Here is a 3,684-nt window from a genome sequence, read left to right as displayed (position 1 = left end):
TCCGCTTCTGCGAAGTGTTTTCGTTGTTTTCGGATGCTATCGAAATTATCGGGAAAAAATGCCGGATCCGATTGAAATATTAATGCATTCCTGGCAGTGATCTTGAGTGTGCACTCAATTGTGGTGATAGATTTTTACGACCATGTACACCTGTTGGAAACGACAGCTATTTGAAAAATGCGCAATATCCTTGTGATCCTAAGTGCGTCACTCCTACACAAATCGCAAAAAATTGCGAAATGGCTTCGATACACATCATGACAGATCAAAAATTGCTCAGCTACTTATACGGCGATATTTCATTCTTCCAAATACGTGGATCAATTTACGGCAATTCACCGTGTCATTATATTTAATTTGAAGTGGCATTTGATTCATTTCACGCGTGTTTATGGATGCTTACATGAAGTCAATCGGAGGCAATGAAGCGATTATAAAAATTCAATTAACTCCGACTGTCCACGCATACTTAATTTTATTATTTCGTTACATCACTTCAAATTGTCTAAAACGTTCGAGGAAAGGATGGTGTCGGCATATTCATTATTTTGGAGAACTCTAAGAGACAAAGAAGACCGCCAGAGTCCAAATATGGACCAGACAAGAATAGAATTCTGCAATAATGTTGAAAGCAAAGCACAGATCCTTGCAGAGATTAACACATTAAAATAAATATAACACCAATCGGTTGTAACAAGATTGCAAAGCTATTTATGTACGTAGTTTGGTTTTGTTTTGTCTAGTTACGTGTTTTTATTTGTTTGTCCAAAGAGGTATGAAGTGCATATTTTATAGGTGATAAAATCGTACGACTTGATTCTGAGTTTGCTGTTTGTTTAATTAAAACGCTGCTTTTGTTGGACGCCGGTCATTCAACTAACTCGAAAAATAAAGTGGTATCTACACTCCGGGACATTTCTATTTGGACATAAAAAATTTGAATTTTCTGACATTTATACGTGTATTCAGCGTCTATGTGAACAAAAAATGTTCTCTCTCTCATTCTATGGTCCTTGAGCTTTAATAACAGGGACATTTTTTAAATTGGTAACATTAGAAAATGACAGTAAACAGCTGACTGATGTAAACAATAACACAATAACAAAGGAAATGTTATAATTTTAATCTATATAACCAGTGGCTGCTTTAAAAGTGTGTACTAACGGGATAATAACATATTTACGCAAGTATTTTTGAAGGTAGAAACATTAGTTATCATATAACAATTATTTTTTTTACTTAGATTATATGATGAGACGGGAATGGCACAACACAGAATTGCAGTCAGTGATTGTGCTGGAGAAAGCTGCTGTGATGTACTGACAGTACTGACTATCGCTGGTTGTACGATTTGTGCAATTTGTGATATATTTTGTGTGAAAAACTGGAAAACAAAGTGCATAACTGCATAACCTCACTTATCGCAGTTTTGCACATTTTGATGATGGGAATTGCGGTTCAAGTAATTATGAGTTATAGATGAAGCCCACTGTTTACTTCAAAGTAAGTTCACGACATTTACAGATACTTTCTTTATGGTTTTGTCTTTTCTGGTGTAGAGGGTTAACCTTTCTATTTTCATATAAAATTCAAACCAAACGAAATCGAAAAGCTTAATATTGTCATGTTTTTTATTAATTATTAAAAAATTTATTTAAAAAATCACAGATAGTGTTTATAATTTGCAGCTGATGCCTTTTGGGTCCACTTTTTTCGTTGTTATTTCCTGGTAGCCACTCTTGTTTCAAGCAGAATGGGTGTAAAGTTAAAAATAATCCCATAAAATTGTTAATATAACTCCTTTGCACTGGCATGGGGTATTTGAAAACTTACGTTTAACAAATACGTCACAAAGTCTCAGCCATGTCTCAGCCATCGTCGAAAAACATAATAAGGGCTTTATAACAAGAAGCGCTTTCTGATTTTACTGTGGACGTGTGGAGAATAGTGTGAAATATTGCGAAAAACCAACTTTTACTCTTGTTTACATTTTTGTACGTCTCTGTCTGAGAGTAGTCGTCTTGTATAAAAAATATAGCCTACTAATAAAGGAAATTAAAGTGTTTTTATTTCTGTGTTGCCCCCAATTCCACTTTGCCCTTGCCTGATAATCAAGACACTGATAATGAAATTGGTGTAAGTGCATCGAATACAAACGTGTTGAATAGATGAATAAAAGAGAGACAACTGTTTTTTTCAAAAAGGCCATTTCAAATTTATTCAAAAAGTACACACTCATTGAAAAGGGTCCATTCACGATAAAGTTTGGCTTCCTGCATGACATAGGTCTCGGACACCAATCTCACTGTAAATGGTCTAAATTGGTCTTGCATCTCTAAGACATGGACTCACTGAGAGCGACTTCTGCAGTAGGCTTGAGACCTGCCTGCCTGTCTAGCAACCATCTCTGCATTATGATTCCAAATCATTCTATAAAACGCTGTCAATTACAAGCCATGATATGAGGCATGAGGCCGTCTCAGTGTATGTCTTGTGGTTTACATTGAAACTGTTTCTTAAAGAACCCATTCACAATGAGATCTGTTTCGCTACATGCGGCGCGACAGGACTCAAAGACTAATCCCAAAAGACACAAAAAAACTGACAAAGTTTATCATTTTAAGCCATTGACAGCGTTTTCGAATGTTGGTGCAAAGACTTGTCGCGAGGCAGGTTTCAGCCTTCCGCCAACGTCAGTCTCAGTGAAACCCTCTCAAAGTGATCTCAGCGAAAACCATTCACAATGAGATTGGTCTATGAGGCCTATGTCGTGCCGCATGCAGCGAGATATGTCTCATTGTTAATGAAAATAGGGCCTTTTTTGTTGTTTAAAGTCGTTTTTTAAAACTTTTGTGGCAAATTTTACTGATGTGGCAGAGAGGGGGCATGCAATTGGAACATGACGATGACTACCCTAAAAGGAACTTCGAGGCTTTTATGGCCTTTTTAATGCAAATTTCAACTTTAAACCTGCCAGTCATACCAAGGTCAAACATAACCTCAACAGTAATCCAGCAACGGTAATTCAAAGCATTTGAAAGTTTCTCCATTTGTTTTTAAGTGTTCTAGTTGGTACATTTTTCTGTACTTTACTACAATAAAGAAATATTTAAATTTTTATTATTCGGAAGTAAAATTACCGTTGGGGGCGCCACTGAGCTAGGTCGAAAACAGTAGCCATAAATGGCGGGAAAATCTTTATTCGGATATTTTGAGCGTTGTACGAATTTTGGGGCTTCACAATTATTACATTGTCTATGCGGAATGATTATTGCATCTTTGATGCAAGAAACTTATGTTGACAAATGAGAGATGACGAGGAAAACACGAATAACGAATGTCTGTTTGGTTCACTTTCTTTATTGGAAAATTATTACAAAGACATTGAAAAGCCTACCTTTTGGCATAATTTACGTTTAAATGTATCAGCAGTTGTTAATCTTTATTGTAGTTTTGTAGATTTACCGCAGCATTTCATGATTTTTTCAGTGGAAAATTCTAACTAAAATTCATAACACTTCACTAATTTATTGGTTTCTTGAGCCAAACTTTGTGTTCGCTGTGATCCATTACTTATAATCTTTAATTAGACAACTGTTTGATAACACTTTGTAATCAAAATTTAAATATTTTTCACTTTTTATCCCCTTTCAAGTTCCAACAATAAACACTTTATACCACGAA

At 35.5% G+C, this 3,684-nt stretch overlaps 2 long non-coding RNA genes across 2 annotated transcripts; one reads left to right on the top strand and one right to left on the bottom strand.

Annotated features, from left to right (window-relative positions):
• The first annotated feature begins 911 nt into the window (after positions 1 to 911).
• On the top strand, positions 912 to 2,065 carry LOC103313499 (uncharacterized). Its single transcript, XR_010333849.1, has 2 exons — positions 912 to 1,503; positions 1,689 to 2,065. It is a non-coding gene; the product is annotated as an uncharacterized LOC103313499 (long non-coding RNA).
• On the bottom strand, positions 2,034 to 3,203 carry LOC135265955 (uncharacterized). The gene is made up of 3 exons (XR_010333850.1): positions 3,141 to 3,203; positions 2,971 to 3,092; positions 2,034 to 2,914 (listed from the first exon to the last, which is right to left on the bottom strand). It is a non-coding gene; the product is annotated as an uncharacterized LOC135265955 (long non-coding RNA).
• Positions 3,204 to 3,684: the final 481 nt, after the last annotated feature.

This window comes from Tribolium castaneum, chromosome 4, assembly GCF_031307605.1.
Source record: "Tribolium castaneum strain GA2 chromosome 4, icTriCast1.1, whole genome shotgun sequence".
NCBI lineage: Eukaryota > Metazoa > Arthropoda > Insecta > Coleoptera > Tenebrionidae > Tribolium > Tribolium castaneum.
The sequence above is the reverse complement of the archived record's forward strand: the minus strand, read 5'-3'. Positions and strand labels throughout refer to the sequence as shown.